A 22072-nucleotide genomic window follows, 5' to 3' on the forward strand; every position below is an offset into this window, starting at 1 on the left:
CAGGACTGGGGCAACTTGTATATAGAAGCTATATTAATTTTTCATTATCTTTAATTTGTTGGCCCAGTGGTTGTGGATATCCAAGAGGTGCAGATCGGGGCGATGACTAATCTCACAGCAGAAAAGGTATATTTAGCAATTTTATTGCTAAAATTGGGCAAGGCTGCTGGTGATGATGAAATTTGGCCTGAAATACTAAAAGCCTTAAATCGAGATGGTGTTCTCTGGCTGACTTGAGTGTGTCAGGCTGCTTGGATATCTGGACGAGCACCAAAGCAATGGCAGACAGGCATAATAATACCAGTCTTCAAGAAGGGAGACCAGAGGGATTGCAGCAACTATTGTGGCATCTCACTTCTCAGCCTGTCTGGGAAAGTGTATTTTAGGTGCATGTGGTATTCCTTCCATATCATCCTTTTCTTACGAATCTCTTGCTTAATAATATTATACATCCATTTGACTCCTACCCTGTTTATTCTTTGAACTCTCGGGACACATTCAAATATAGCATCATTTAAGTATTGTTTAAATGCTTCCCATCACTGTCGATATTCTTCCTATCCATCAACCAATCTCATTTCACTGAACTCAGTATACTCCTCGATTGGTAATAATTTGCTGCTTTGTAGTTCAGCATGTAACTTTTTCTGAATGGAACATTCATAAATTTAGTCACTTCCCGAGTGAGTACCGCACGTTCGCTGTCACCAACTGGAGACAGAATAATTACATCTTTAACTGAAATGCCCTCTCACAATCTAATCAAATCTAACACTCTTTGACCGTGAGTTCCTTCTGTCACATGCTGCTTGAGAAAGTTGTTCTGCAACAGCTCAATAAATGCATTTTCATTTTATCATGAGATTCTGCTGCTATCCAATGAATATTTGGATAATTAAAGTGTCCTGTTATGATTCTTTTTTCGTGCTCATCTTGTCTATTTGGTGATGCATTTCTTCATCACTAGCAACTGATCCATCAGGTCTGTAACAACAGCCCACTGTGTAATTTGATCTTATTGGATTCAAGTTATCCAATATCATTAGCAGCATGTCCCCCCCCCCTCTCTCTCTCACTCTCTCTCTTATCTTCTCTATCCTTCCTAAAAATGGTATACCCTTTATACTCGATATCAATCAGTATGTCTGATTCTGATAGCCAGGTCTCACTAGTGCTTGCAACCTGAGGTCCCAACATATTGACTAAGGCAACAAACTATCTCTGGTTCCGATACTGCTATCATTCATGTACAGACATAATAATCTACCTGCGTATTATTTTTCCATGAAGGATTAAACTTCTTCTTTTCTTTCAGTATTCTTTTAAAATTTGTTTTAATTGCGGACAGCTGAATTCTATTATCAGAGTGGCATCCAACTAACTTCAAACTCACTACATTTCATGTGGTGAGTTTGAAGCCATCTGGTGTGAGGTGGAATCCAACAAGATCAATTACATAGTGGGGTGTTGTTACAGACCTGATGGATCAATTGCTAGTGATGAAGAAATGCATCACCAATTTCTCTGTATTTTTTTTTGTTGTTGCAGTGTAAAGTGAAAATCTGCTTTCACACAAATATGTGATACTGAACAGTAACAAACAACAAATTGCCTTTTTGAATCAATTTGGATATTTTATTAAGTCACAACTCGTTTAATGAAACTTCATTAAATTTAATTTTTATTTGACTGTTTGATGTTAGGTCGATGAGATTTTTATGTTCTGAAGTAGAGTTCCTCTGGTTTTTCTTTCATACTGAAAGGACTGAAACCCAATAGTTACAGGCTATAGGAAAGTATTCATTTAATGCCGCATTTGTTGATTTGAGATGACAAATAATTTCTTTTCAAATTTCCTCATCAATTTCACAGTTCGATTCCTCTTAAAAGTCTAAAAGTTGGAAATGGATTCATATTATTTTTTTTTTATAGCCATAGTCCTGTATTGTAACTTTCGTAAATGAAATTAATTTATCTTTTGTTTTGAAAATAATTACATTATTTCTTTGAAGGGAGAGAGAAAGATCATTCAATTTTTTTAAACTTTATTTAAATAAATATTTCATACATATTTTAAACTATTAATTAGAACTCAAAAACTAATTTTGTGGAACCACAAATTTTACTCGGAACCCTAGTACAGCTTACAATATGAGGTCTAGGACCTCAGTATAAGAGCAGCACGCAGACTACAGTCATCAAACATACAGGCTATCTTTGTGAAGCCTTCTGTGCACAGTGGAAACATCTACCAGTGTTCCTGTAGCTGATGCAAGGTCAGATCATAGCTGATTTTGGGTAGCACTCCTGTTTCGGCAAGCAGATAATCATAGATATCGTTCACCTAACAATTTAAGCTTGAAGCCTTTCTTCATTGTATCTCTGGGATGCTGTTTGGAATTGGTTCCACATGAAACCATCTGACTGCCTTCGCCTAACTTTGGCAGCGAAAGGAACCCTCTGGCCTCTACTCTTACTGTGACTGGCCACCTGACTTCATCAGTTAAATGATGGGTTTTGCAGTGATATCCAACAACTACCCAAATAGTATTGTGTAAGCTAGTTGGAATTAGGCACACGTTGTTTACTGAATTTATTGTTGAGATGTAGTTTCTTTACGTAGAACAGAATTTCCAGACTCTGTAGATATATTAAGAATCATATGCCACAAATCTTCATTAAGGATATTAGATAGGCCTGATTCCAAAGTAGAAATTTCAAGGATGATATGAGAAAGTTCTGTCTTGGAGTGTCATAATCGATTTAATATGAGACATGACTTGCCTTGGGATAAAGTTTTAAGCAGCACATCAAATTTAAGATTTCTTTAAGTAGGAATAATATTAGTGTTACTGAATTTTTTAAAAAAAGTTGTAAATATAGCCTGTTTGTCTTCTAGCTCTTCTTAATCCTATGAATGATTTTAATAACTTTTTCAAGAGATAACTGTGTGTTGTTCAATATCAACCCTACATTACCTTCAAGAAATGCAACAAATCAAATCTAGCAGAACGATTACTAATACTAGCCATTAAAATGAGTCAATCCAAATTACTACATATTACATATGTAGTAATTTGGATTGACACCAAATTACTACATAAATATGAGTGAGACACTCATATTTATGGAAACATATTTAAAGAACGTTCCAAATTGCATCAGCCCAAATCTTGACCTTCATGGACTTTCACCAGAAATCTGGAAAATTATTAAGAACTATACTGTTTAATTCTATAAATTTTTTGACATGCACACACTTCATTTGATCCTAATAGGAGAAGAGAGATTCCATTCTCCATATACCTTCATTGTTATTTAATTTTTTAAAAAATTTCCAACTATATTACACACTAGATGATCCACGATATATGTATTGAAATATTTATAGTTAATATATATTAATTAAATAATTTTTTCATCTGTGTACATGTAATTTTAGAATAATGTTAAGACTTAAATGCTTGATGGAATTCATGTTGGAGAGTGTTAGTGTGTGTGTGTGGGGGGGGGGGGCACACCTGCTCTATCATACCCAGCATCAGCATGCTTCTTAGGATGTATATCAAATGTTGAACGATGACATCTAGTTTTCTTTCCTTATGTTCATTTATCTTTTGTTATTATAATCTGTTTAAATAGTTTTATACATTAATAATTCATCACAATTTGTTTGTAAATGTGATGCTTTGCCACCTCTCTCTCCTGGAAAGAGTCCGACAATGTCCCCTCCATTTCCAGTATTTTACTGAAATTCTTTTATGACTTCTCCATTCGGAATGTTGCGAATGATCTCTTTATTGCTGGTCGTATTGTATGTTTTGTCATTCACTGAAAAAGAAATGAGAGCGGTTGTACCATTTGTGTTCTTCTATGAGTGTCTCCAGTATTAAAAAAAAAAAAAAAAGAAAGAAAAAAGTTTGAACAGTCGTTGCTTTAAAATATTAAAGTTTTGTTTTAACTTTCCTTTTTTATTTTTTCAGATGTTTGGGATAATTCTTCACTATGGCTCCAAGTTTTCATCAGTCTTTTGAAGAAAGTATCCAGATTGTGAAGTGTCATGACAAATTTGAAAATACTGCTGAAGTAATTCATACACTGAAATCATTATGGCTGCAATTCTCCAACAAGGTAAAATATTTTGAAGCTGTTTAAAGAAGTCCAATGAAAATATTGCAGGTATGCCATGAGCTAGAAAACTAGATCAGTGTGAAGTGATTAACGGTGACCATATTATTGGAATTCTTTCACAAAAATGTTCTTGCCAAGTATTTAAGAAAGATTTTCAAAGGAATCATCCAAATGTAACCTTGTTGTAACTTGCAAGGCAGTAAAATCTCTTGGAGTAGTGATCTAGCTCAGAGTTGATGCATGACTTATTAAAAAAAAAAAAAAAAAATCACTTGAGTTTATAGAATGCTATCATTCAAAATTCTTTGTTTGACAGAGTTGTTTGTATTGATAGGATGATTAAATGGACAAATAAATCAGCAGCTTGTTTATTCTCCAGAGAATCACTGTGGAATATGTTGAATATTTCATGCATTCTACAGACAAGAATTTGGTGTAAATAGTCATGTCTCTCTCCCTCCTTTGCCATTACTAAAAACAAAAAAAAATGGTAAGGGGGAGGGCTTTGGAAAGAAATGAATTGACCTTGTAGAGAATCTGGAACCTATCAGGAGACAAAAAAGTACTTCAACCCAATTGAGACTTTTAGTCAACAGGGTAGCGGTGGTCTTACACTGGTTGCTCTAACTTAACTTCATATACCAGCTAAAGCTATATTGACATCTGTGATGAAGTAAAATTTGAATTCACAATCTGTTAGTTGAAGAGCAAAGATGCTATCCACTTAGCCAAATCAGGTTGACACATTTGTGCTAATCTTGTCAAGCTTTTAGAGATGATTATGTTGGCAACTTTGCTGATGCATAAACCATAAGATGTAGTCATGTTGAAATTGAATGACAAATTGGACAATCACTGAAAAATTTACATTTAATAAACAGTGATAAATATAACTAAAATATTATTATTGCATTCATGATGATGATAATGTGATACTAATATATATTTCATTCAAAATGTAGTTTAAAGAAGAAACTTGCATAAGAGCATTAAATTTTATTTTTGAAAGTACTATGATGTACATATGCCTTAAAACACTTAATATTCTTCTTGAGCTAACTAAGAAAGATTGCGTGTCTTGTGGCACCTAATTAGGCTGAAGCTTGAAATGCTAATGAAACTGATGTTCATATTATCACCTTCTGGGTTGTGTATGCTGAACTTTGAAGTTTGTTTGGTCTGCTGCACTTTTTGAAGGAACCTGTGCAGCAAGAATCATGGTATGTATATGTCCCCCCCTCAGAGGAAAGGCCAAGCCTCTATGGTGTTAATGCCTCCATAGCATAGATGGGGAGGACATTGCATTTGCCCTCCATTTAAAAAGACTTGACTTGAGTATAACTTGAGTCATTCTATAAGACAAGTAACCTTTATAAGAGTTTTCATCTGAAGGTGAATTAGATCCCATACTGAGGTGGAGATTTTTCATACTACAAAACAGCAAGCTGGTGGCATGACTCACAACACAATTAGACATAATAAACTGGTCCCATATTCCAAACAGTCTAGTCCTGTGTGTAGTAATAGATCCTACTACTTAGTAGATGAGTTTTGTTGCTGAAGTAACACAAATCCACTTTGCTATATAGCGTGCTTATACTGTCATTTTGTTTTGGTTTAAGCCACTAATACAGAATACAATATAATTGGCTAAATCCCAAATTGCCAGCCCATCTTCATTCATTCAGTATTCACATAGTTTCTTACTAATGGGGAAGTGCACTACAGGTGGGTGATGATTGAGCATTAGGTGAAGCTCTTGTTGATTCTCAGCATTCTTAAAAGAAAGCTGTGTAGAGTTCTTTTCCCAGTTATCTAGTTCTGATCAACAAATTGTACATTAATCACTTAATTTTCCAGATTCACTTAGGAAATATACATGATGGTTTCAGTTTCAACCTTAGTAATGCCCCATTTCTATATATATATATATCTGTCATTTCCAGTAGTGTATAACTGTTCCTCAAAACCATATAATCAAAATTCAGATATTAGTTTTTTGATCACTACTCATCTCATTTTTCCAAATTAGGCTTTTTCATTTTATCTTAGAAGTGGGATTTGTGCATAAGTTTCATCTGTCATTCCTTGCTATTTAAATTGTAGTGCTGTAACCTGTGTCCTGGTGCAGTATGACCTTTATTGTCTTTCTACCATAAAAATCAAATCAAAATCAAACTGGCAATCAGCTGTCAAAAAACCTCCAAGAAATCCAAAAATAGAAAGCAAAAAGAAAATTTGATTTTTATCATTTTGTGTTTTTCCCTTTAGAAAATCAGTGTTTTATGGTATATTAGTGTAGATTTTCATGTTTTTAGAGTATTTAGTATAATGGTATTTATCATCATCAAATTCCTGACATATATGAAAATTTTACATCATTACCAACTTCCTACCTACAATTTTCCTCCAAATCAATCTATTACCTGTCAAGGCTTCAGCATTGTCAGATCTTATATTTCTATCTTCTAAGGCACTTTTTACCATATCAATCCACCTATATCTTGGTCTTCCTCTGGATCTTTTTTTTTGCCAACTGGCAGAAAACGCTTGTTTTGCTAATCTTTCCTCGCCCATTCTGTTTAAGTGACCACCTGAGATTAGCTCTGGTAATGCATTCCGGGATGTTGACAATGCCAAGTTCTTTCCTAATATCCTTGTTTTTAATGTGATATTGCCACTGATGCCATCTTTTCATGCCCCTAATCTTTCTCTTGACTCATATCTGCAATCTCTAGTCTTTGGTCAAGTGTTTTATTTCTAACCCAGCTCTCAGATCCATAAGTTAAAATTGGTTTGAACAAACACTGTCTTGTATACAGCTAATTTAGTGTTTTGACTAATTTCTCTCTTATTCCATATAAATTTATTCAGTTGACTTCCTACCATACCAGATTCTGTTGTCTATTTCCATATTTAATTTACCATCTTCACTAAAAATCGTGCCTAAGTAGCTGGAATGTTTTACTTGTTCTATAGGTTCTCCATTTACCATGCAGTTGATATTTTCAATGCTTCTGCCTATTTTCATTGTCTGTCTTTTTAATGCTGACCTTCATACCATATCTAATACAGCAGTTATTCAGTTTAGTCAGGGAATGTTCCAGACTTGTAGGGGATTTATTTAGAAGTATAACATCGTCCACATAAAGCAGAGAACTGAGATTAACATCTCCAATTTTGATATCAGGTTTAATACCACTTTCCTTCATAATGTGATCCATATAGATATTGACATCCTTGTCTGACACCAGATCATATGTACATCCTTGTCTGACACCAGATTTAACATTAAACCCCCTTCCTGTACTTCCTTCAATTCTAACTGCTGACTTACAACTCACATAAAGACTAATTATTGCTTGATATAATATCCCATTAACACCATATAACTGTAGCGTTTTGAATAACCTCTCTCTCTTGGCACCTTGTCATTATGCCTTTTCTAGATCTAAAAAACATAAATACAGATTCTTGTTATATTCCCATGATTTCTCAACTATCTGTCATAAAGTGAAAATCTGATCCTGACAGCCTCTATTTGGCCTGAATCCAGCTTGTTCTTCACCAAGCTTCTCTTCCCCAATCCTTGTCAACCGTTTCTCAAGTATACTTGTTTCTTACCAGGAACACTCAGTAATGAAATACTTCTGTAATTCTCACATTCAGTTTTATTTCCCTTTTAATATATGGGTACTATGAGAGCTCTACTTCAATCATCTGGAATTCGTCCCTCTGTCCAGGCCTTCTGAACCATGCAGTGCAGTCACTGTAAGACTCTTATACCTCCATGCTTGAGCATTTCTGGTCAAACATCGTCTACTCCAGCTGCCTTTCCACATTTCAGGCTTTTGATGGCTTTTTCCATGTATTCCTGACTGCAAACCTGGTCAGTGTTTTTACCACTGTGCTGTTATCACTGCTTGTTTCAGTTAGCAATTTTTCAAAGTAATTACTCCATGCTTCAAGGATATCTTTTTCTCCTGTTTTCATGTCCCTTTATCATCTCTAATTCCTTTTACAGCACTCTTTCCTCCATTATTCTAGTATTTAGTCAACGTATTTTTATTAGGATATTTCAAAATTAAGTACAGTTTAAAATGCACAAGAATGTTGAGGAGGATATTGAAAATGATTTAACCTCTAATATTGCAAAGATAAAGCAGATTATTAGTCAGATGGTGCAGGAATTACAAAAAGTCAAGCAGCATATGAAAGAACAGGAAGAAAATTAAGCAGCAAAATAAGAAACAAGGTACAGAATTCAGAAAGTTAGTGAGTAATGAAAATCAAGGAAGTAACTTTAATTGTAAAAAAAAAAAAAAAAAGATATTTGGTATTGTGGTATATACCATACCATAAAATATCATAAAACATACTATTGATGAGCAGGTTATAATTTCAAGTTTTCTTGGAGCAACAATTAAAAATATAGCACATGTATTTGGAAAACAGAAAAGCAAAGCAAAAGAGATCGTAATTCTAGTAAGTATGAACAACTTCACTAGTGATGAGCCCAGTATGAGAGAGAGAGAATATGAAAGGGTTTTTGGAAGTATCGAGAGAAGAGTGAGAAAGTGAAAATTGTATATTACGTAGATATGATAGAAATGAATTAAGAAGTAAAGGCTATGATGGCAAACAATTTGATGCATAGGCTGTGTAGAAGGAATGGATGTGAGTTTTTAGATGTGTGGAGAATCTGTGTGTAAATGTTATGTAATGCATTAATGATAGGAATGGGCATTATCATGAAAATTATTATAGAAATGGAACAATTTTGTATTCATCTGGTTTGGACCTATCAAACTTGTGCAAAGATGTCAGCATAAATAAAACAGTTGATAGTTGCCCAACTATGTTACACAGACTGCAGACAAGAGTATACAAAAAAAAGCATGCAGTAACTTATGTATGTACACAAATGCTAGGAGTAATAGAAACAATTGGGTAGAGTTTGTTGACCTGGTCAGTAGATTGGGATCTCAGTGAAACCTGACTATCAGGCATAGACATACTAACTGGTATCGAATGTAAAGAGTATAGAGGATGGAATAGGAGATGCGGGCATGCTGCCGATGATACTGGATGACTTGAATTCAGTTAGCATTGAGACCTGTGACTCAATACTAGTACTAGTAACATATAATATAATATAATACTAGTAACAGTTTTTCATGTGACAGTTAGTTTGAAGCCATCTGGTGAAGTAGAGTCTAACAAGATCAAATACATAGTGGGATGTTGTTACAGACCTAGTGGATTGGTTGCTAGTGATGAAGAAATGCATTGCCAAATAAAGACGATGGGTACAAAAATGCTTAATCATAATAGGGGGGACTTTAATTATCTAAACATTGATTGGGTAGCAGTTAAATCTCCTAAGAAGAATGAAACTGAATTTATTGAGCTTCTTCAAGCAGCCTATGACAGAAGGAAGTCAGAGAGTGTTCAATTTGATTATAGTGTCAGAAGAGATTTCAGTTAAAGACTTGACTATTCTGCCTCTGGGTCTTGGCAGTGATCAAGCAGTACTCATTTGGAAGTGGCTAAGTTTATGAATGTTTCATTCGGAAAAGGTTACATACTGAACTACAAAGCAGGAAATTATGACCAACTGAGGAGTCTGCTGGATTCTGTGTGAGAGTATTGGTTGTTGGATGGAAAGAATATCAACAGTGCATAGGAATAATTTAAAAAATACCTTAAATGATGCAATATTACAATGTGTTCCTAGAGCTCGATGAATAAGATAGAAATGGAATAGATGTATAATCTTATTAACCGAGAGATTCAAAAGAAAAGGATGATGATGTATGTGGATGGAATACTGTGTGCATAAGTAAGATGGCAATTATGAAAATTATAAAGACCAGGCCAGAAGAGTCACAACAGTTGTATGGAAAGTGCAAAAAGAAACTTGCAGTGCAAGCTAAAGACAACCCTAAAGAATTTTATCGTTATGCTGCAACTAAAGAAATAATGAGTATGAAAGAATAACTACTGAATGCAGATGATGCGAGGGATGCAGAAGAGATTGTTCAACTAATGAGTGCCCATTCTGCTGCACACACAACTCTGTGTATGAAGTGGCATTAGAGCTGTTGCACAAACTGAATTAAGAATTCAGCAGTAGGAACTGACAAGATATCAACACCGATGCTAAAAGTGTGTTCAGCTGAACTGGCTTTCCCTTTGACCATGCTACATAATTTGAGTCTGAGAACAGGAAGGATTCTGCAGGAGCAGAAAGAATCTATAGTAATCCCATTACACAAGGCTGGTGCAAAGACTGATATATCCAACTATTAATCTATATCTGGACTGGTGGTGATGATTTTGGAGTTGATAAGGATGCACATTCAGAAATGGGTTGATAGAGAATCTCTACTTTTCAATGAGTTTACTAAGTTAAGCAACTTGCTCATATCTAATCACAATGTTACCATTGAGTTAGATGAGGGGAATGGATTTACCTTGATATTTTTGGATTTTGCTAAGACTTTTTGACAGAATACAGAATGGATGACTGTTGCATAAATTTAAGAATATGGGATTGGATTATAAAATATTAGTATTGATAGCCGACTAACATCAAAAAGTTGTATGTAGGGAATGTGAGTCTGCAGGATTTAAGGTAACCAGTGGTGTGTCATAAGGATCATTTCTTGGTCCATCGTTATTGAATCTGTACATTAATGACATTAGGAAGGATTTGACAGGTGACATACAGCTGTATGCTGATGATGAAAGATAGGTAGGGTAAACAGGAATGCAGCTGATATGTAGTACTTACAGAATGATTTGAATAGGATCGAATTGTGGGCATATTAAAATCGCTGTCAGTTCAGTGTTAGTAAATATAAAGTCATCCACTTTCATTGTGATTAAATATCCAGTGTCATATTATATTGGTGGGATTATGCTAGAAGAAACTGATTAGGCTAAGGATCTAGGAGTTTTAGTAGATAGGAATTTGAAGTTCAAGGGCCATATATCAAAGACTGCAAATACAACTCAGAGGTTAATTGCAATGGAGAAACAAACTCTGATGTGTAAAGATAAGGAAGTCATTGTGCCTCTTTACAAGACCTCACTTGAACTATTTTGCACTGTCTGGTCTTCTGGTTTATGTGGTGATTCTGATACAGTTGCCAAAAGTGCAAAGGAGAGTGTTAAAAATTTGATCAGGATTGTGGAATAATGATTATAAAGACAGATTGAGAATTTCTAGACTGGAGACACTAGTAAACAAGAGAAAGAGGGGTGATATGATTGAGACTTGGAAACTTCTGGAAGGGTCATACTGGATTTCAGTAGTTGGAATTTTTCACTTTATTGAGAGTGGGGAAAAGACGAGAGTTAAAGATGAATGGTGTCAAGAAGTGGGTGGGAGCTAGATTTTTCTTTCATAGAGTGGTGCGTGATTGGAATGGATTGCCATTGGAAGTTGTGTGTGCAAGTAGTGTGAATGAATTCAAAATAAGTATGGCAGCTGGTGTTGGTAGTATGTGGCCTCTCTCAATTAGTTCCTGACTCCCTGAAGGTCTCTTAATAATAATTCACTCAGCTTCTGGTTTTCTGCTTTTTCACCAGAAAACCAGAAGAATTCTATAGTGCAGACAAGTCCTCATGCTATAATGAACTCCCCCACTCCCAGTTGTACTCCAGAATTAATGCCTATTCTGTATTGTTTGTAAAATCTTATATACTCATCTAGTCCCATTCCTACAGCATGGAAACAGTCTTACATTCATCTCATTTCAAAAAAAAAAAAAACGGAGATAAAATTCAGCCTTCAACCTATTATTCTATCATCTTTACCATCTGGAGATTGACCAGAAAATCAGTGACTACAAGTATAGATTCTGCCACTCTTTCTCTATCTTTGAATACCATGGAATAGATTGCTGAAATTCTGGTCCTTGATATTTGCAGTGTTTGAATGTCTGGCATTGAAGCCTATTTACCAAACTGTCATATGGTCTGGTTTGCTAATTTTTTTGCTGGTTGTTCACTATGTGCAATGGTGGACTTCCACATATCACCACCAATACTGTAGTGAATACTCTGGAGTGTCATACATTCATCCACAGGATTTCTTTTATAAATAAATTACTTTCTTTTACTGACTTCAGATCTTATCCATAAACTTGCTGATGATAATGCACTCCATTCCTCTTCATATGATGAATGTTGTATGGCTTAAACTTTGAGTGTGAGGGAAACTTAGTGAAATTCGTTGCTACTAAAATGCTGTTGTGTCTTATGCAAGAAAGATCACATCATTTCTCTCTATCTTTGAAAACACAGATCTCACAGGTATTTTTTTTTTTTTTTTTTTCGTATCACTACTTTGAAGCTGTATGGTTACTACCTGTGCAAATTCATCCAGCCATATTGTTGTCACATTTGATATGAAATACCAAAACCGTGATTAATGATTGGATTCACTCTCTCATAGATGTACTCTCTCACCTTATGCATTTCCCCTGAGCATTGTTTTCATTATATTGCTGAATGGGAAACCTTTCCCCCTTCAAAAAAAAAAAAAAAAATATCTTTCTTGCATTTTCCTCCAAGCTCTTGAAAACATATTCATCTTCATTTGATCACTGGCTTCTAGTCTTCATCATCCTTTCACAGACTATCTTTAAGCCTACCAAACCAAATTCTTGCCATCCTCTTTCATTCCATTCTGCCACTATCCTTCGTGGCTGTTTTCTTGACACTTTTTCTCAAGACATACAGTCTTCAACTGTTAAAGAAATGGATTGGTTTTCCTTCTTTGCACACATACAATATTCATTCATGTATTATTGGTGTGAGACAGATGTTTCACATTTAGACACAGTAATGTTGTTTCATATAAACTTCATACATGCCATTATAGGACAGTTTCTTGCAATCTCTGTCATGACATATATTCTGTATTTGGTTGGTATTTTTGTGCTGCATGAAAAACCAAAGTTTGCAGAAGAAAAACAATGTTATTTCTTATTGAATTTTAATATGCTTGGAAACCAATAAAATTCATCAACTTGTTTATATATGTTATAATTCATTAGAGTTTAATATATGACCTTTTATTTGCCCAACTTTTTTAGGATAGTATTTATTCTAGGTGAAGTGTGGTCTTCTACAGAAATTCCAACAATATCTGGTTGTTCAGTATTCATCTCTCTTAAAATATTCTCTATTGACTAGTCACTTGATGATGAGCTGTTAGCTGCTAGTTCATGATCCACTGATCACTTGGGAGATAAATGGATTTCATTATGAGCTGAATAACTGATGGCATGTATCGACTACTGTGTATAATATCATGAGGTATATACATTCTGTGTATGTTTTACTGCAATAACTAGCATTTTCACCACTAAATATGGGAATTAAACACATAACAGGACTACTGCTACTTGTTTCATAGTGATTTCTTTTGTAATTCCTTAAGAAGTCTTCATAAATTTGAACAAAGTCAAGTTGACATTTTTATATGAATTTTGTTTTAGAGATTTAACTGGTCTCTCCTTAGAAAATAGGAATGTAAACTGCAGTGTTAGCAGTCATAATGTAAACTTCTCAGTTTTTCGATGGATGTATATTAATGTTAAACATCTTAGCTGTCATTTTTTGTGCATAATTCCTATATAACTGGTGTAAATTGCTCTGAAGATGCTTGAGAGATTGCAGTAAGATCTGAAATAGAGCATAAGATATTAAATATTAATGTAAAGTGATGATCGACACATACACTTGTGAACATGTACCTCTTGAAATTTCACTTTTATGCATTGAGTCCTTTGTTTACCTTATTTGCTTGGTGAGCAAATAAAGATTCTCCCCCTTCCTCTGTTTTTTCTTTTAAGAAGAAAAGAAGGCTGTTTTTCATAGTTATCTTAATATATTGGTAACATTCACCAAAGCTGAGACAGATTTTTTGTCTGTTATCTTTGCAGAATACTTCGTGTACTTGGAGAACTATTTTCTAACTTTTGTTAGAAGCTTAATTGAGAAAGAGCATTCTTCAAAAAGGATTACGTTTAGTGTAAGAAAATCAGCAAAGGTGTAAATGTTCATTTCATGTGTGCAAAAAATGTTACAGCATTTTATATAATGCCTACATGGTCAAAGGATTTTTATCCTGCCAAACTACATTTAGTGGTGCTTCCATCATAAAGAACCCCGATCAGACTAGGGACAGTTTTATTTTTATTATTAAGAGACCTCCAGGAACTCGCAGAGAGAGATCGCATGTCACATGCACCAGCTGTCATACCTTTTCTTGAATTCATTTACACTACCTGCACTCACTACTCACACAGATAATCCATTCCGGTCACACATCACTCTATGAGAGAAAAATCTAGCTCTCACCCCTTGCTGCATTTATTCTCAACTTCCATGGCTATTCTCTCTCCATCATTTATAAAATGAAAGCATTCATTTATTAGTATCATGTATGACTCTTTCAAAAGTTTGTAAGTCTCAATCAATATCACCCCTCTTTTTCCTGTTTGCACAAGTTCTCAATCTCTCTTAATAATCTGTATTCCATACTCCTGATACCATGACTCTCCTTGGCTCTCTCCACTGTTTTAACATCACTATGGAGACCAGACTTACACACAATAGTCTGAGGTCATATCAAGGCCTTGTAAAAAGGTAAAATGACCTCCTTATCATTACATTGTCAGTATTTTTCAGCTTGGCAATTGTTCTCTGAGTTGCATTTGCAATCTTTGTTATATTGGCCCTTGGACTTCAACTCCCTATCTACTAAAACTCTCAGTTCCCTAGCCTGATCAGTTTCTTCTAACATAATCCCACCAATATAATATGACATTGGATGTCTCATTACACCAAAGTGCATAATTTTACATTTATTGACATTGAACTCAGTCATTTTCACATCCCCATAATTCCAGCTTATTCAGATCATTCTATCTGCTGATGATGCAACCTATCATTGCATCATCAGCAGATAGCTATATATCACCTGTCAAATCCTTCCCATTGTCATTAATGTAAAGACTGAGTAACAAGACCAAGGACTGAACCCTCTGGTGCAACACTGGTCACCTTAAATTTTGCAGGTCACATCCACCCCCCCCTTTTTTTTTTTTTATATATATATATATATATATTTATCTGACCAACACCCAAGAGGTCACAAGACTTATAGCAGATCAGTGCCATTTGTGGATAAGAAGAAAAGAGAAATCTGTTCACATTTTCTTTGAAACTGACCTGGCATCACTCTTTTCCTCGAACTCCTGCATAGACGACCAAGGGGAATCGCCTCCTACCATACCAGAATCCAAGCAACTATAATCCTACTGTATGTAGTTTTTTTACAAGATGAAATCAGATAACTACTAAATAACTTGGATATTCAAAACCCTTCTAGCCTCAATGGCATCTTTCCAATTGTTCACAAGCATTTTGTCTCCAGAGTTAACACCCTGCATTATCACTACAGTTCTATTATACATATCTGGTACTTATCACAATGCATGGAAACAATCATATCAATTCTATTCCAAGAAAAGATAGAAATTTACTGACCAAATGCCATCATTTGGTCCTCTCCAGAAGAATGGAGAAAGCCAATAGCCAACTCCTCCACTACTTAGAGGCTCACCAATTAATCAGCAACCACCAGTACTGATTCTGCCAATTGAGATCCACAGTTCATCCACCACTGGACACATGCCATGGAAAGGTTTGGAGAAACTTGTGCTGTCACCCTTGACATTTCCAAAGCTTTTGACCAAGTGTGGCATCATGGCCTGCTTAACAAATTGCCACCACACTTTGGTCTCCCTATCACCCTCTGTAATTGGTTAGCCAGCTTTCTCTCATTCTCTTCGAGTTATGGTAGATGGCCCTCTCTTCAAGTGTTACCCTCAATGCTGGAATGCCTCAAGGGTCTGTTCTCTTACCTACTCTTTTTCTCCTGTTTAAATGTCATACTCACAATTCATCATCATCATCATCATCACGAATCATGGGCTCACTGCCCGTTGATGTCTGATGCCTGTTTCACTATCTTCTTCCACCTTTCTTTGTCCAGTGCACAGTGTCGCAGTTTTTGTACACCCATTCCACACCAGTCTTTTATATTGTCTATCCATTCTCTGTATGGTCTACCTCTTCTGTTTAAACCATCCAAAATAACAAACATAAATGTCTTTATCTTCCGGTCCTCACTCATTCTACAAATGTGTCCAAATAATTGCAGCTTCCGTTTTATAATCTTCTGCATTAGATTCTGTTTTGGTTGTATCTTCTGATAGAGCTCTTCATTGGTGATTTTCTGTACCCATCCTATTCTTAGAATCTTCCTGTAACAAGTTCTTTCAAATGACAAAATTCTTTTTCTTGATTCCTTATTTATTACCCACGTTTCAGATCCGTACAGTATACCGCTGAAGATGCATGTTTCCAATACTCTTAGTTTTGTTTGCAGACTGATCACTTTACTTTTCCAGATGTTATCCATGGCCTTCAGATTTGTTCTTCCCTTTGCAATCCTGATCTTTGTTTCTTTTTTACAGTCCAAGTCATATGCCAGTTTACTTCCCAAATATGTGAATTGTTCTACATTTTCTATATCAGTTCCATCCACTTGTATCTTTTGTTTCATGTTCTTCTCTCCAAATACCATTGTCTTTGTTTTTTTCAAAGTTCATAACAAGTCCCAATCTCTTCCCTTCCTCATTTAACAGTTTCAGTGTTTTTTGTAGTTCTCTTTCGTCTTCTTCAATAATAACAATGTCATCTGCAAATCTCAGATTGTTAATTCTCATTCCGTGTACAGATATTCCTTTGGCATCTTCTTTCATTTTGTCCATTGCTCTTTCTAAATGTGCGATGAAAATGCTTGGTGATATTGGGTCTCCCTGTCTAGTACCTCTGCTTGTTTTAAACCATTTCCCCAAATCATCACCTATTCTTACTGCTGCAACTGCATTCTGGTAAACATCTTTTAATATAGCTATTAGTTTTTTATCAATTCCATAGGATTCCAGAACTGCTAATGTCACTTTCTGGTCAATACTGTCAAATGCTTTCTGAAAATCAACAAAGCAAGTATATATGTTTTTGTTTTTTCTCCTAGCTTTCTCTGCTATTAACCTCATTGTCAAAATCTGTTGAATTGTAGTTCTATCCTTCCTAAATCCTGCTTGCTCGTCTGCAAGGTATGCTTCCAATTGTGTTCTCAATCTTTCTGTCAATATGATCATCATCACTTTACCAAGGTGTCTTATCAAGGCAATTGTTCTATAATTTTTACATTCTAGCTTATTTCCTTTCTTGTATAATATTACTAATATTGCTTTCACCCACTCCTCTGGCATTTTCCCTTCTTTCCATACCATATTGCATAGTTGGTGCATTTCTATAACCATACTTTCACCACCATATTTAATAATTTCTCCAGTAATGTTATCGTTACCAGGACTCTTGTTGTGTTTTAGCCGTCTTATTGCTTTTTCTACCTCTCCTCCTAAAATGTCCATATCATGCTCATTACCTGGTGGTGATATCTGCTTCAGTTCTTCAGTGAGTTTCCCAATGCTATCTGAATCTAGTTTTTCTTCATATAACTCACTACAGTATCTTGTCCATCGCTGTACTATTTTTTCTTTATTCATCAATACTTTGCCCTTTTCATCTTTAATTGTGGTCTGTTTTGGTTGCCACTTTCTATTAATGGTTCTGATCATTTTGTATACCTCCCATGTTTTATGCTCTCCATAGTACTGTTCTATATTGTTGCATTGGGCTTCTAACCATTTCATTTTATCCATTCTGACTGCTTTTTTCACCTCATTACACTTCTATATTGCTCTTCTATTTGTTCTGATGTATCCCTTCTTATCTTCAACATTCTTTTCTTCTGTACTAACTTCAGTGTTTCTTGTGTAATCCATTTCTTCTTGATCTTCTCTTCTTCTGGTACTGTTTCTTCAACTGCATCTTCTGTCGCCTTCATTACTCTTTTCACTCTTAAATTCGAGTTTTTTTCTTTCTCCACACTTTTAAGTTTTTTTTGCTAACACTGTTCTGTACCTTCTTCTTATTTCTGCTTCACTTATTCGTGCTGTATCTCTTCTATTCTGATGTTGGGGTTTACATTTCGTTTTCAATTTCATCTTGATGTTTGCAATCACTAAACTATGGTCCGAGTCTATATCTGCTCCTTGAAAAGTTCGACATTGCTGTACTGATGTTATCCATCTTCTTTTAATCATAATCATATCGCTCATGTTTTTGGTTTTCCCATCATTTGATCCACGTCCATTTTCTACACTCCTTTTGTTGGAATCTTGTATTACAGATCATCATCTCATGGTCCACGGCAAATTCTAAAAATTTTTCACCTCGTTCATTTCTTTCTCCACAACCATATTTTCCAATGACTTTTTCCCAACCATCATTATCTATTCCAACTTTGGCATTCCAATCTCCTTCAATAATTAGCACATCTTGCTTTGGTATTGTTTCTATTGTCTCTGTCAGATCTTTGCAGAATAAGTCAATATCCTCATCTGTGCTGTCAGATGTGGGTGCATATATCTGGACTATTGATATGTTGAATGGCTTTGCCTGAAATCTTGCTACTATGATTCGTTCATTTACTGGTTTGTAGCCTAACATTGCCTCTCGAGCTGTTTTGCTGAGAAGGAAGCCAACTCCTGCTTCGTGCATGGTGTCATGTCCTGACCATATTACTTCGCATCCATTGATCTCTCCAGATGATGTCCATCTCATCTCTGCCAATCCTAGTATATCCCACCGATATCTCTTCATTTCCTCACGAAGTAGTTCTAATTTTCCTGACATCCAGAGTGTCCGCACATTCCACGTTCCTACTGATAACAGTTCTGTTAGTTTTCAGTTTCTGTTTCCTTTCAGTATCCCACTTTTCGATCCAACCCCGATCGCTCGATTGGTATCGCAGGCCTTGTTTATCCAGGCGACGCCCGAGCCAGCATGTTGTAGCTGTTGGTTGTATAGGCATCAGATAACAATTGTGTTTTTTCTTTACGGTCAGAGCATCGACACTCATCTGACCGACCCTCCTCCTTTATCCAGGCTTGGGACTGGCATGAGACCCCTAAGGATCCCATGGCGGAGTTATACTCACAATTGCCATTACTTTAATCATTCATCCTATCCACATCTTTGCAGAAAATAGTACTGTCTACTCATTTGACAAACCATGGCAGTACTCTGACATCCCAGGCTACATGATCCATCTACAACCAGTGCCTTAAACATTGATCTACTTACTTTCCTTCAATTGAGCAAAGACAATTTTGTCATGTTCGTTGCTGCCAAAACAGTCTTGCCTTTTCTCTTGCAAAAGAGATCTTAGCTCACTTACTGTTACTTTCAGTAATACACAAATCACCAGACGAGATCAGATCTCTCTGCTTGGACTAATGTTTACCTTCAGTCTCTCCTGACATAAACACATCACGTCAATAGCCTCCTGGGCATTCTTTCATGCAAGAGACTATTTTACATGAAACCAACTCTTAACTATATACAAATCCCAAATCTGCCCTTTGCTTAGAATGTTTGGAGTGGTATGTCTAAGACTTCCCTTAAAATTTTTGATGCTGTCCAAAAGCAAGCAATTAGGCTCATTGATGATCCCTGTCTTACAGATTCACTTCAGCCTCTATCTCACAGATGCAGTGTTTTAGCACTGTTTCTGTTCTACAGGTACTTCCATAGTCACTGCTCCAGTGAATTGGCAACTATCATTCCTCCACTTTCTGTTGCACCTGTTAATATGAGAGCAGCAGCTGCCCAGCATCCCTTTACTGTACAGCTGCAAACACACTGAACCTGCTTCTCCACATTCTCTTTGAACAGCCTTCGTGAATTATTGCCAAACAACTTACAACCTGCAGCTCTTCAAAGAAACATCAATAAACATTTATCTCAGTCCTCATCTATATCCCACACATGACACTGATGTGTTTATCGGTCTTCCGATCTCTCATGTAGGGATTCAGTATTTAAAAAAAAGAGAGAGAGAGAGAGCTCGTTTGACATTCTTTGGGGAAGGCAGAGTGGAGAAAGCTGTTCCAAAGAAGAGAAATAGATGGAATAATATTATATAAAGAGAAGGCAGTGAAGTTGGTTAGTTTTAAGATGGAATGTAAAAGGGTATTGGTTATCAGTAGCTCTTGTTCTAATGATTTTGGAGGAATAATAGTGGCCAATTCAGCAGAGCATTGTCCATGAAAGTATCTCTAGAAGAGGCGCAAAGCAGAAAATGAACATCTGTGAGAGGATATGTGAAAGAGAGAGAGATCATTATTTAACTGGATTTCCTTCTTCAAAATCCTCTCTAGGATTTTTTTGTTTAACCACCCCAAATATGAGAGCCATATTCTGTGTTTTTGCCGGATTTGGGATTTGTATAGAGTTAGCAGCTGTGAAGGTGTGAAGTAGTTCAAAAAAGTATACCAGATACTTTGTAGTATCTTTGTAGTGTTTGTAGAACCTATAGCAGAAATGTGTTTGCGCCAAGAAAGGTTTTACATATAGGTCAGTCCAAGAAGAGAATATGATCATGTTTGGTTATCTAGGTATTATTGAAGGTAAGGGAGAGGTATACGAGCTCTTTCTTGCAAGAGATTAGACAGGCCTGAGTTTTGGGGCATTGAAGGTTGTCCTTGTTCAATTGGGTTTTAGCTGGGAGACCAGAGTTCAGGCCATTGGTCATGGTGGACCTTGAGGATTATCATACTTGAGCACTACAAGGTTTGTCAAATGAAAAGGAGAAATGGAGTATGCTGTCATCAGCAAAGCTACGGATAGGGCTTGCAAGTCTGTGAGAGCAAGGCATTTATATACAAGAGGAACAGAGTTGGCGAGAGAACAGAATCCTGGGGTACTCCTACATTTTTGGGAAATCTGAGGAGAGGAAACTGTCTGCCATTATTCATAGTGAGTGGCTAGTGAGAAAGTTAGCAATCCAATTGCATAGTGTGGATGGCAGTTTGCTACAGACCCCCTGCCCCCCCCCCCCTCATGTCAATCTCAATCAAATGTCTTTGAAATGTTTAGGGCAACCACATGAGTTTCTCCGCATTTTATCATGGCCTGAATGCAGAGGTGTAGCTCTGCTACTGTAAATTGTGATGGTGGAATCCGTACTGCTGGTCACTGATTAGTTAGTTGGTCTCTGGGTAGTACAAGAATTGGTTGTTGATGACCTCCCCCCCCCTTAAATTTAGAATTAACATAAGTGAGAGCAGTTGTATGGTACTTCGTTGGTTGACTTTAATCACCTTTCTTTTGGATGGGTTGGATGTGGGCATGTTCCATATTGGGTAGATGCTAGTTGAATAGGATAGATTGAAGAGCAATACAAGATAAATGTTGGTTCAGGGACACAAGATTTTAATGCAATAGGTGGGATACCATCAGGACCAGATGTTTTCTCTGTGTTTATGTAATTGAGGATGCTTCAGATTTCTTTCTAGTAGAAGTTTATGAATGATGTGGAGGAAACTTTGCCAAGGTCATTAATGCAGGAATTGAAAGAGAAGACTAATACCAGTAAGTCATGGCCTTGCCTTTGCAAGGCATGGCCTGTAGTCACCTCACCTAAGTGAGGTGACTACAATACCATTCGGATATGAGAGCAGTGGAAACTTGGGTGTGCGAAAGTTGTGGCCTTGCAAGGGACCAGAAGGCATGACTACCTTCAGGTGTGCAGCATTTGGCCTTTTCAAAGTCTGATTTGAATTTGATGATTCTTTTGAAACTGTTGTGAGCTGTTAATATAGGTGGAGTGAGCAGCTGGAATTTTGGTCTTGAGCCATTTGTGGTGTGCAGAGATTTTTCACTCTACAGTGTTAGCACACTTTTTTTGAAAACCAAGGCTTGAGTGGTGGCTGTGAATTTG

General features: G+C 36.1%; 1 protein-coding gene across 6 annotated transcripts in view; it reads left to right on the plus strand.

The window, feature by feature from the left end:
• LOC150094596 (uncharacterized) overlaps positions 1–22072 on the plus strand; it is a 700870-nt gene that overhangs the window by 153568 nt on the left and 525230 nt on the right. For 2 of the 6 annotated variants that reach the window (XM_090411625.1, XM_090411626.1), the window contains one exon: positions 3984–4131. The exons of the other annotated variants lie outside the window; for them this stretch is intronic. The gene's annotated coding sequence lies outside the window, so the exon portion shown is untranslated. The remainder of the gene's footprint in view (positions 1–3983; positions 4132–22072) is intronic. 6 annotated transcript variants of the gene reach the window in all.

The sequence above is a fragment of the Typopeltis vanoorti genome, chromosome 21 (genome assembly GCF_054136105.1).
Source record: "Typopeltis vanoorti isolate ZY-2024b chromosome 21, IOZ_Tvanoo_1.0, whole genome shotgun sequence".
Taxonomy (NCBI): Eukaryota; Metazoa; Arthropoda; class Arachnida; order Uropygi; family Thelyphonidae; genus Typopeltis; species Typopeltis vanoorti.